At 45.1% G+C, this 12,810-nt stretch overlaps 1 protein-coding gene across 2 annotated transcripts in view; it reads left to right on the top strand.

The window, feature by feature from the left end:
* The window catches only part of SLCO3A1 (solute carrier organic anion transporter family member 3A1), a 289,096-nt gene that overhangs the window by 60,994 nt on the left and 215,292 nt on the right, over positions 1-12,810 (top strand). The window lies entirely within an intron of this gene.

Below are 12,810 nucleotides of genomic sequence, written 5' to 3' on the forward strand. Positions count from 1 at the left end.
TGGAAGCCATTTGCAGGTGTAGGGTGGGAAGTATCTTAGTGGTGACTTCCTGTTACAGTAAAAGGGGTCCTCAGTCACTGCTTCTGGACACTGTCACATGGTCATTTGTAGGGCTAGGGCTGGCCTGCCCAGCATCTCCATCCGTTGTGTACCAAGTATAATTTTGCCTCCCACGAGCTGTTGGATTGTTATGACATATCCCCAGTCTCTGAGTGCTAAGCTTTGGAAAAATTACCTCTACCTGCAGAAGCTTAGTGCCTCCGGAAGGAAGGGTGCCTTGAGGTATAAAGTTAATTATAATATGGAGGTTTAGCTTAAAATAGAATTTGAACAGAACTTAACATAAAGCTTCATATTTGCCAAGCTTCCACCCTACGCTGCCCAAGCTTTCTGAGACAGGAGGTGTTACACACCTGAATGCTGAGTTTCCTCTCTGCCTTTCTGTCCCAGCTATGGCATAGACGCCTTTGTGGAACAAACGTGTTGCAGACACTCTATGAACAGACTCAGGGTGAGAAAGGCAGAGAGAGTATGTGCTTCCCCGTTCACGGTGGAGCACTCGTGAGCCTGGTCACGGCCTGCCTGTGGAACGTAAAGTAGAAGAGAAGACTGCTCAGGCTGAAGATGGCCAGCCCCTCCCTCCATATGCTTAGGGGCTTGCATAACTATGTCTGAAGGTTGGTGCAGTGGGGAGCGGGGGCTAACGAAATCATTGACATTTTGTTACTTTTAAAGCTGGAGTGACAGCTACTCCACGTGAGTCTGTTGCAGACTAAGACACGGGCCACAGCACGTAGCCAAAATAGTCTCCTGAGGTAGTCAGACAATTGGCCTCTAACCAAACTGATGTCACCCTAGGACCCTGGGAGAGGGGTTTTTTTCTGGTAGCAATAACAGCAATAGATAAATCTGAGCATCATTCTTGTCTCTAATGATAGAATAAATTTAGAACTTTCTCTCCACTCTCTCTCCTGAAGTCATGCCCGTGCTGGATCACCTCTGCAGGGGCTTCCTGCCTGGAGCTGCAGGCTCAGAGCCCTCTTCCGGAAGTCTTCCCTGATGAGTTAGGCTGTGGTTGCCTCCCACTCGAGAGGGCCTGGTTTTTGTGTGTGCAAAGCTTTAGGGTTTGGAAGCATTTTGCTTTCAGGTGTGGGAGGTGGAGGCATGGGCAGTAGGGCTGACCGTGTGAGGCAAGGGGCCTTCTCCAGTTCGCCTTGACTATGCAATTTATGAGGAGTTTTTGGTAGGAAGAATGTTTTGGCCAAATTTCTCCTTGGGCGCCTTTTCTTCTGTGGTAGTAAGCAGCCAGAGGTTTGAGAGTCTCTTGTTTGCATGGTGCATGGAGATCTTGGGGGCTTTGGTCCCTCTGGCCACATTCCAAAACATGACAGCACGTGCCCCTGGAGATGGACTCTCTAAGTCTTTCCAAACTGGGTTTATGGGTCTGTGTTTACAGGGAGCAGCAGAGAGCAAGCCTTCTGCACAGATTGGCCTCAATAGGTGGCCTTTGATTCCATGCATGGTTTGAATTCTCGAGGAACAATTTAAGAAGACCGTAGCATAGCAGAGCATAACTGGTTCATTCATTTACTGTATGGGTCATAAAAAAGTGTTTGTGATCACGAGACTATTTTAGCATTTATCTCCCTTAATAGGGTGCTAGTTCCTGGAGCCACTTACCTTTGCTTCAGGAAGTGTTTGGGGGAGCCCACTGAAGAGGATTGATGTAAATTTATGGCCTCTTAACTCCCTGTGGAGAGGAGGGCAGTCTGAAGGGACTGGGACTGTGGGTGTAGACGTGTACCTGTTGGGGTAGAATAGCGTGTGCCCCCTGGTCCTAGCTTCTGCACAGCTGGGTAAGAGAGAGAGGCCCACAACCAGCTGTCTGATCATACGCCTAAAATGTGAGTGTGGCTCGGAGATTGAAAGGATTCTAGATATTGCGTGTAGTAGACACAGGCTTACTCACAGCGGATCCCTACCTGTGGCTGTCAGCAGGGAGGGAGATGATAACCATGCAGTGCTCGGGCCGCAGGTCACTGGTGGCAGGACCTGCCCCCCTGGGTTGCCTGCGTGGTGGGTCACCAGATGGGTGACCTCTGTAGCCTGGTCATAGATCCCACTATAACCGGGGGAAAGTGATGCAGGCTATCTTGAGTCAAGCTGATATTTTCAGTCAAGCTGAAATGACTGTTTGCTTTGGCCTCTTGTGGCCGGGCCACTGCCAAACTCTTGGATTCCTCCATGGGCCATTCACAAGGGGCTTCTCTGGCTGGCACCATTCTGCGGCCGCTCCTCTCCAGCGTGGGGAGGGAGCCAAGGCAGCTCATTACCAGGAGTCAAAACCCAATGAATGGCGACGCGGCTCTGCTGGCAGGCTTTTCACTATGGCAGAGTGTGGAGCCAAGCCTCACGGTGAGGCTGGATGTGACCAGTGGGTGCCACGTGGCCCTCTTTCTTCCTCAAGGGACGGATCGGGCAGAGTGGCACTGGAAAGGGTTTGAGGTGGGGGCCCAACTTTGGGAGTTGGCTTGTGCCTCTAGCCGGTGTTGTGACCTGTCATTAGCCCAGTTTTCTTAGCGGCTCTGTTTCTTCACGTTCACAACATGGCAGGTTGTATTGTAGGAAGAATGAGTGGGGCAATGTAATGGCCTCACTGTGTCCTTTTATTAGGTTGCTGTGTCAGCTGGTTGTTGCCTTGTTTTTTATTCTGAGGAGGAAAGAGGTGAAATGAGAGTGGTAAGGATTTTTTAAATAACTTTATTCTTAGTTAAAAAATATTCCACGTTCACTGTTGGCAACTTTGGAAGTATAAAAAAAATAGTTAAAGAATAAGTGCTCTTAGCTTTATGGCTATATACAGTTTTTTTTTTTTCTGCATTGGTATGCTTTTCTACAAAAAATATGTTTATAATAAATAATGTTTTGCAATTTCATTTATCTCTTAATATTTTATGAGCATTTCTCCGTGTCACTAAATATTTGTCTATGATGTTATTACTGCATACGTAATAGTCCCTTGAGCTCTATCCCATAATCTTTAATACCCTTTATTATTGAACATGGGTTTGTAAAATTTTTGCCATTATAAATGAAGCAGACAGGTAAGCTGTGATCCTGAGCAGTTAAGTAATTCTCGCTTAAGATAACTTAGCCGAATGGGGCTGAGCTCCAGGTCTGAGAGTGGGGTTTTTTCGAGGTACGTCCAGGATCTGTGGCAAGGCTGGTGGATGGTCCAGGGTCAGGTGCAAGTCAGGGCATTCTACAAGACAGCCAGGGGCCTTCAGGAAATAAAAACCATAGGAGCCGTGGGAAGAGAGCAGTGTGCTGCAAATCCAAGGGGAGACGTGCTATTGGAATGGAGAATGGGTGTCAAAGCCATACTAGAGAGTTGGGAGTAGAAAGGAGAGAGAGGAGGGAAGTGCTGCCTCACAGTTCGGGTCAGGGTTCTGGAAGGAGGTTGTGCCCCTGTTTCATATGGTGCTTTGAGTAGGGATGGGCACGGATCAGAGCTGAGACTCCTGAGGCCAGGGCAGCTGGTCTGTTCTGCCTTCTGTTCACCTTTCTCTAGCATTGTGGATGCGCTACCCTCAGAGGGTTGGTTATTGCTCTATTGAACCATGATAGCCATTAGGAAATTGTCCTTGTGTTGTTAGAAATCTGTCTTCTTACAACTATCCCCACGGTGCTTCTGGTCCTGCCCTCTGGGCCCTGAAAAATTGTGATCCCTTTTCTCTGGAGAACTTGCCTGATAGCTGAGCACCAGTCTCACATGGGTGGGGATGAGGTACCTAAAATTTATCTCTTCCGTACTAGGACCTGTGTGCTTTCCTTAGTGAGGTTTCCTGCTACACTTGAGCTGCTGTTTCCTCTTAGAGAAAGAAACCAAGGGCTGGGGACAAACCAGATAAATGGGGCATGTGGGATGTGCGTACTATACTAGTCTACTGGGGCTGCCATAACATAACACTACAGACTGCATGGCTTAAACAATGGAAATTTACTTTCTCACGGTTCTGGAGGCTGGAAGGCCAAGATCAAGGTGTCAGTAGGGTTGGTTTCCTTTGAGCCCTCTCTCCTTGGCTTGCAGATGGTGCGTTCTCCTCCCTGTGCCTTCACATGAGCTTTCTTCTGTGTGCACACATCCCTGGTGTCTCTTTGTGTGTCTTAATTTCCTCCTCTTATAAGGACTCCAGTCACATTGGATTAGGGCCCACTCATGTGACCTCATTTAATCTTAATTACCTCTTTAAGGCCCTACTTCGAAATATAGTCACATGCTGAAGTACTGTGGGTTAGGGCTTCAACATAATGAATTCTGGGGGAATATGATTCAGCCTGTAACAGGTACCAAGGGGACCAGTACCCAAACCAAGCCAAGATTCTTGTGTCTTTTGTCCTAACTTTTTTATGAGGAGCTGCATTGATGTGTTTTTTTTTAGGGTACCCCAAAAATTATTTGAGGGTGTAGTTTTTTTTAACTTTTTATTTTGAAATAATTATAGAATCACAAGTTGTTCCAAGATACAGGGAAGTTCCCTGTATCCTTCATCCCATTTCCCCTGATGGTAGTGTCTTGCATAACTGTACTACAATATCAAAACGAGGAAATTAACATTGGTGCAATCCATGATGTTTATTCTGATTTCGCCAGTTTTATATGCACTCATTTGTGTATCTCGGTGTGTCTCTGTATAGTTCTCTGTAATTTTATCACATGAGGATGATGTTATTTGGTGATCATTGTGAGTCATGTGTGTTTGGCTGATATACACACATGCAATACCAACACACAGTTGCATGCTTGTGTGCACACACACACACACACACACACACAGGAAGATACAGAGATAGAAGGCTGCAGGTAGAGTGGGAGGGGGCTAGAGGAAAGTGATCCTTTGAGTTGGCCTTCCTGTGGGGACTCTGTGTTTCCAGAAGAATGAGGTCCTTGCAGGATGCCCAAATAGAGAGAGCAATTGCTCCAAACCGGGAGGCACATATATTAGACAGGAATGTGTCAAGTTTTCTTTGTTTGTCACTTATATTGAAACCCAGTGGAGACCTCCGTGTTGCAGTTAATGATGCAAAGAGAATTATTCACAGATTTCATCTGCCAAGTGTTTATTTAGTACAAAGGTCACTATAATTCCAGCCAGCAACCAAAGAGAACCGAATTTCTCTTCTGAGCCCTGGGAGCCCAGAGTTATTTTGCTTCTGATGAGTTTTTATTTTAACGTGACGTCGGGTAAAATGTGTTTTAACTCTCCAAAGAGTGTGGGTCGAGTATGGATCAAATACACTGTGACTGCAGTTCATCTGAAAAGATAATTAAAAAGCTGTCCCTTGTGGGAGCCAGCATAGCTCGTTATATTCTTGCAACTTCATTGATATTGAAGTTTCCCTCATTAATTTCTTTTTTTAAATAAATGATACTCTCAAACTGGTCAGTTGGTTTTGGCTGTGTTCCACTCGCTCTCCCCAGCTGCTGGTCATGTGCCATTTTCATGTGTGTTAGCAGCGTGCTGGGGAACGCGAGTGTGGCTCTTATCTGGTACTTCCATGTTACCCGTGCTGGTGGGTGTTTCTTATCCATTTTCAGCCGCTCATAATTCATGCCCCATGGTTCATGGAGTCACTGCTGTGCTCATTGCTGAGTGACCTTGGACGAGACTCAGAGTGTGGGCTCTAGAGTCTGCCAGTCTTGAGTTTCAAATCCTGGCTCCTCCACAGACCTGCCACCAGGAGTTTGGACACCTTTCCAGCTGACCTGAGCCTGTTTCGTTATCAGTAAAGTGACGGTGGGATCTGCCTTGCAAGGCTTTGTCTGGGCATCAGGTGTCATGTCCATCGTGGAGGTCAATAAGCGCTATCCAGTTCCTCTTTATGGTCATATCATCTCCATTTCCAGATGAAGAAACTGAGGCAGGAATAAGTGACTTATTTAAACACACAGGCATGTCTTCCGACAAGAGTCGTGGGATCCTGATTTTCAGCCCAGGATGTAATCCATCTACTAGATCTGAGAATAGCAACCTCTTCAGCCCTGAGTTAAATCAGCAGCGCTCCCCTTTGCCTGCAGACCCCTTCCTGTGGCTCATTTCAAAGGACGTGAAGTGCTGGCACTGCCCCAGGCAGCAGGTGATCTGGTTTGTATGAAGTGGGAGGCACCGCAGAGTATGGCCATTGCCCCCAACATGATGTGTTAGTTGGTTTTCTGGGTTCCAATGTGTTGCTTCTTAATATTGGTTTAATTTTTCAAAAGAATGTATTCTTATTTTAGTAAAATTGGGAAAAACGAAAATGTGAATGGTTGATCATCCAGGTACCTATAGAAAATTAGTGTCAATATTTAGGTATATTTCATTCTAAGCTTTTTTCTTTGTATATATTTTTAGTTAGTTAAGATCATACTATAAGTAAACCTGCTTTTGATCAATTGATATAAACTTTTTTGTATATCATAAACAATAAACATTGTTTTAGGTAATTGCATTATATTTTACCAATCTAAAAATGCTGGAATTTCCTTGTTGGAACTTTAGGTGATGAACATTTTTGTGGCTATAGTCTCATCCACATTTGCTGGAAACTTTGAAAGCTCCGATTAGTTCAGATCGGTTCAGTGTAGCTGGAAACCAGCCGTTTGGCCTAGCTGTGGCTTTTTCCAGAAGATAAATGAGTGAGGCACAAGGGTGTCATGAAAAGAGGCTTTGGGCTGGCCATAAGTGTTGGTGTCCTTGTTTTGAAGCCCCCTCCCACATCTGCTCAGGAGTAGCAGTCTTCAGTGCTACAGGGGCTCAGCTAGCAAATGAGAAAAGCAGACTGCGTGGAGGCTGGGGAGCCAACGGTCCTTGCTTCGTCCTCAGCCATTTGTTGCCCTGTGGGAACTCAGTCAGTCATGCCAGGTCTTCTGATTTTTAAGAGAGCCTGGAAATCTAGATGTTTCAAGTGGACTGAATTGCCAACTCATTGAAATCGTCTCCAAGCCGTCTGTGGGTCAATGATATGTAAGCCAGCACAAATACATCAGTGGTTTACCATTTTGGGCTCTTTGCGCCAGACCCTCAATTTCCAAGTGCATTCACCTTTTGAGTAGCAGATAAATAAAGCAACTAAGAAAGGAGGAAAAGAAAGCAGTCACACATCATGACTGCCACCGCCAGAATAAATAGTGTTATCTACTGTGGTTTCAAATGATATGGGCTTTGGGTTGGGAGAAGGGGAGAGGGGCTCTTGGGCAAACACAGGACACCGGGGCAGAAATGAGTGCCTACTGCTGAGTGGCCCTCTCAGGGTGCTGTTCTGGCCAAGGCTCTGCCTCCTGCTCCATAAGAATGGGAATCGCAGAATGGAGAAGAAACTTACCCACTTTTTCAAGCTAAGTATGGCCAGATGAAGAAAAATGCTGCTCCCAGATCCCAGAAGGGAACTTTGGAATGCAGAAACCAATACCATTTGGGGCTGGTTGGGGCCTACGGATGTTTACTGTGTGAGAGCGTCTTTGCTAAGGGATTTTAGAGCAGAGCATTGAAGTGTTTGATAGACAGGATGTTGAGGCCAGAGAGGCCCAGGCGGACCTAGAAGAGATTTGTGGGAAAGGTAAAGATGCACACGAGGAAGTTTTCCTTCCATATGAACCTCAAAACCTCAAAGAGTACTGCTTACTACCTCTTTACCACCAACCTCTTTCTGTACCTGGCTAGGGAAAGCAGACCCATTTAATTTTCTTTTCAACTGTAATGCAGGTATTGTTTTTGAAGTAAAAATATTTTGAGAGATTTTTCTGAATAACACGCATATTTCTTTCTTTAGTTTATTTCTTGACTATTTACTTCTCCTGTCTGAGAGAGAATCAGCTTGGCTTTATTTCCTTTTCTCCTTTCACCTACAGGAAGCGTTCTGTGAGAGCAGATGCTGTGAAGGTTTGGTTTCTGTAGAGGATTGTGATTTGCTATTCTTAACACTGGGATTAGAGGTTAATGGCCTTGCTCTTCACTGGGAAGTGAGTTCTTCATGGCTAGAGAATTCTTTAGTGTTAAAATGCCTCATGTAAGAGTCTTTGTTGTGGATGTTTGCTTTTGTCTGTGCAGCATCTCGTTTTTTTGCTGAGAAACTAGCTATGCTCATTCCAAGTGGTTCTTGTGAGCTGCAGAAATGACCATGTGGTCCAGGCATGGCCAATTATGATAGAGAACTGCAAGGAGTGAGACAATCAGAGTCTACCATGAGGTTTGAAATATGGACTCAGAGAGAAAGAGAGGTCTCTTTCTCATCTCGGACTGCTAACTATAACAACTGTGAATGCCCAGAGATTCCAATGTCCGTCTTTGCAGCCACATGCAGAGGACTTGACCTAGGAATGAAGACAGCACAAAGGAAAGTAGACCAGGAGAAAGAGGGCAAGAGGGCTCCCTGGATCCAGCTATGCCTGAAGCTACCATCCCAGTTAGCATTCCTTTTAGAATCCCAGTTACTTGAGCACATAAATTATCTTTTCCAACATTTGCAGCCAAGAGGATCCTGCCGAATCAGCCTTAAATGTCCTGTGATGTCATGTAAGCGTTGGACTAGATTTCTTTCCTCTCATTGAGGTTTGACCACCTTCAACCGGGATGAGTGTTTTTGTCCAAGGAGACACGTGTGAGGCAGTTGTCCTCTGATCAAAGTGCTAGCTCTTTCATAGCATCAAGGTATTTAAAACAAAAGTATTTAAAAATAACATGTTGCAGGCTTTGTTGCAGGAACAGTTAAGTGTTTAATAGCAAATCTCTTGTGCGGGCTGGAGAGTGTTGGCTTATTCAATGGTGCAGTTTATTGGATGGAAAAAACGTGACCAACCCTGGCTCCTTTACATGGCCGCCATTGCCAAAGCTGCCTTAGCACCCTCTCATGACTTCGTGTTGTCAGGAGTGGATAAACTGAGTGTGCTCTGTTCCCAACTTAGCTTTTCCATTTCATTCCTGCCAAGCTGTGTGTGTGCGCATGCATGTGCATGCTTATTTTTGCCCACATACAGACAAAAATCCGAAGGTACTAAAAGCATTAGGTGGCCAGTGGACACTCGTAAAAACTTAGATGTCGCCTTTAGAGCTGAGATTTAGGAATTTACCTTAAGAATGTCAAGAGTAATGGAGGACTGCTTAACTGGGCTCCTTGAGGCAAAAGGTTCTTTGCTTTCGCTGGATTCTCGAAGAGGTTCGTGACCGAAAAAAAGGTTAACACCACATGAAGTCCTTAGGTTGGGCAGACCCTGATGACAGGCATCTTGGGGTGAGATAAGCCGCGATGGTTGAGGTGATAGGCTGTATGGAGTGACAGATGGCATTCAGGGACTGGAATGCTGTTCACCGCTCGACTCTTAACCTGGTCTGCTCCCCGGGCAGCCACTGTATTTACAACAGGAAGCATCGCTGTGGGTGAAAGGTCAGAATGCCCGCTCAGCTCAACAGTGGGACAAGCCCTCCTAGCCATCCGCTTCCTATGTCCCCCCTTCACACCCTCCCCCAAATTCCTTTGGGGCTGAAATTTTCCATCCCTTCTCTCAGCCTAACCGTAGGTGTTTTGGGTAATATTCAGCAAATTTTCTGTACTGGTTTGAACTGATGCACAGATAGGAAAATCAAAACTTGGTTTTTTTTTGCTCTAAAAGCAAAAACATTTTAAAAATGCGCTTGGGTCCTTTATGGAATCTGAACTCTCAAAGTCAAAACTTTCCATATGTTCTTGTTCGGAAAAATCCTTTTGGGGCAATTGAAAACAAACAAATAGGGATAACGTTGTGAGGGACTCAAAAAATCATCTGGGGACATGAATGAACTTGGCAAACTGTATGGGCAAAACTCTTCATCCCAAACTTTTTGGTATAGTTGCTGCCTTCGAGAATCCTCCTTCTTGTCTACTAGTTACCACTGCCTCCTCGTTCAGGTGTGGGAGGTGGAGGGGAGCTTGGAGTTGAGCTCATCCTAATCTCGCTCCAAGGAGAGATGCCTTTCTCCCTTTCTCTCTGATGTCCTGAGCATGTGGTACAAATGGATGGATTTGCCACTGGTTCCCTTTCTGGGCAAGGCGTTCTTACTCTAAGAACCTTCACATTTGCCCACCTGCCTTGTGGCTTGTTAATGGAGTTTACAAAGGGAGTTTGGATTCCCAGCAAGAGGCCTCATTAACACAGCAAGGATCTAATAGATTCTAAAATTGTGTATGGACACTTGGAACCTTTTGAAACCCAGTGGTGTCTATTATTAGATCTAAATCATTTCGCCTGTCCTGGACTCCATCTCTGCATTTGTATCACGGGGGAGAGAACCTTGCCTTGATCCATCCAGCCAGATGAACTGGATTGGTTTAAGTACCCATTAGTATCTGTGATTCTGGGGCTAAAGACAAGATTCAAAGGGCATCAGGCAGTATAAAGAGCAAAATGTCTCCCCCATTGGTGCTTTTACTTTATTTTTTAATATTGGCCTTGTTACTGGTTGTAGGTGTTGAATTTTAGGATTCATTGCTGTCACAAAAATAGTTTAACAGCTGTCTCCTTATTTAGACAAATGTGTTAAGCACATGCATGTTTGAATGATGACCATAATAACGGCGAATACACTAGTTCTCGTTTATGGGGTCCTTGCTGTATGACAGACAGAGAACGGGAGCTTTATGTGTGGTCTCTTGCTCTCTCCTCCTAAAGCCCAGGGAGATAGGGCTTGTCATTCTTGTTGCACAGATGAAGAAAATGAAGCTGGAGGAGGTTAAGGAAGTTGTCTAGAGTCATACAGCTGGAGAGGGGCCAGGCCTGGATTATAATCCTGGTCTCCTTTATCCCAAAGACCATATCTTTTCCACCATTGCTCCCCCTCCCCCATCCTTAGACACTCTTATGCCCCACCAGGATAATATAGGACGCCAAGAGTGCTATGCTAAGTATTAAAAGTGGCTTAATCCATCTACCTCATTATTTGTCTCTCTCCTTCTCCCTTATTATTATTCTCATTATTTTTGGTATACTAAGTACCTGGAGCTGTTCATTATTTTAGCAGTAAAGTATGAAATAGTGATGAGCTGCTAGGTCAGGAGAGGTCTCATGGGTATGGGGTGCTCAGAGCCTGGCATCTCTGTGGGAATTTTTAAAACTCTCATCAGATAAAGCTTTGTTCCTACAAAGAAAAAAAAAACCCGTGTGAGTTGTTTTCATAATCTCCCTGTAGAGAAGGGAGAGAAACTCACTCACCAGACAGTTTTGTTTACGTTCCAGGCCTAGCAACGTTTAATTGGTGAATGTTCATCCCTGTTATGCAACTTGGACTTGAGATTTTTGACTCCGTGGCTGGCTAAGCTGAGTTGCTTTTCTCTGCAAGTCATGAGTGACTTTAGAACCCACTCGACCACAGCTGGGACAAACATGGTAAAACGATGGGATAAGAAAGACTTCATGGATCAGAGAGGAACCCACGAGGAAGAAAAAGAACCAGCAGAGATCAACAAGTTAAAATAATGTGATTCCCAAGGCCTTTCAACATGGGGAAATAATGGGCGCCTACAGTTGTTCAGCCCCGTGGTGTTCTAAAGAACTTCCAGAATAGATGCCCGTGGCAGCGAGCTGTGTTAGCAGAGGAAGGTGGTTATGTGGTGGATCAGAGAGTGGCAAAGGCCTCCTGAGGCCGTGTTGGTGGGCATGATGTCCAAGCAGCTGAGTGCTCTTCCCTGTGTGTGTCTTTAAGCCACACTTTATGGAGAGCTTCCTGGTGACTGTAGACAAGTGGCTGTTTTATGTTGGTCTACCTGGGGGAAAGAGAGAGCGTTCATAGGGCAGACCTGGGTGTGAGTGACCAAGTGTTCAATCTGGGAATATGGGTGCAAAGTTGGAAATTTGGGAGACTGGGCTCCTCTAGCTCATGATTCCAGATCCACACTTCTAGCTTTTTCTTTTCAAATTAAAAAAAAATTTTAATGTGGTTAAGACAAACACATAACAAAGAGTTCACCATCTTAACCATTTTTCAAGTGTTCAGTTCCATAGTGTTAAGTATATTCGCATTGTTGTGCAACAGGTCTCCAGACCTCTTTCATCTTGCAAACCTGAAACTCTGTGCCCATCAAACAGCTCCCAAATCCTGGAGCGCACCCTTCTGCTTTCTGTGTTTATGGATTTGACTGTTCTGGTTACCTCATGTAAGTGGAATCGTACAGTATTTGTCTTTTTGTATCTGGCATATTTCACTCAACATGAATCCTCAAGGTTCATCCATACTGTAGCCTGTGCCGGAATGTCTGTCCTTTTTGAAGGCTGAATGATATCCCTCTGTATGTGTGTAGACCACATTTTATTTATCCATTCATTTGTTGATGGACATTTGGGTTGTTTCCACCTCTTGGCTCTTGTGGATAATGCTGCTAATGAACATTTGTGTGCATTGTATTTCTGGCTTGTTAAAAGACATGTCTTGGAGCTGGCCAGTTGTGTAGTGGTTAAGTTTGTGCTCTCTGCTTTGGCGGCCTGGTGTTCGCGGGTTCATATCCTGGGTGTGGACCTATGTACCGCTTATCAACTCATGCGGTGGCAGGCATCCCACATATAAAATAAAGGAAGTTGGGCACGGATGTTAGCTCAGGGCCAATCTTCTTCTTCTTCAAAAAAGAAAGACGTCTCCACTTGGGTGTCCTAAGGTGTGTTATTCTCAGTAAGTCCAGAATTCAACTACTTAATTTCCTCGCCAGTTTGCTTTGTCAGTGACTCACCTTATTTCCCTCCCACCCCCGCATTTAAAAGCCACCATCTCTTACTGATATGACTCCTAAAGGTCCCTTGTGTCTGGC

This window comes from Equus przewalskii, chromosome 1, assembly GCF_037783145.1.
Source record: "Equus przewalskii isolate Varuska chromosome 1, EquPr2, whole genome shotgun sequence".
Taxonomy (NCBI): Eukaryota; Metazoa; Chordata; class Mammalia; order Perissodactyla; family Equidae; genus Equus; species Equus przewalskii.